A 354-nucleotide genomic window follows, 5' to 3' on the forward strand; every position below is an offset into this window, starting at 1 on the left:
AACAAATAATTGATAATTAATATTATTAATCTATGAAAATCAATGAGATTGTGAATGAATAAAAATGAATATTCAAGAAATAATATGTCAAATGATAATGTTATTGATGGAATATAAAATTACAAAAGATGAAGAAAAGAATTATTCAATGGAATGTATATTGAAAATGATAAGAATATTCAAATCAAAAGAATCAACATAATAGTATTATATTGATAATAATATATGTAATATTTCATTTTCATAATATTTTTAATTAATGATAATAATATGAAATATGTTCAATGATGATAATAATCATTAAATTTATCAATTGATATAATACTTAATTATCATAACAAAAATAAATAAATA

The sequence above is a fragment of the Entamoeba nuttalli genome (assembly GCF_000257125.1).
Source record: "Entamoeba nuttalli P19 unplaced genomic scaffold asmbl_5265, whole genome shotgun sequence".
NCBI classification, from domain to species: domain Eukaryota; phylum Evosea; order Mastigamoebida; family Endamoebidae; genus Entamoeba; species Entamoeba nuttalli.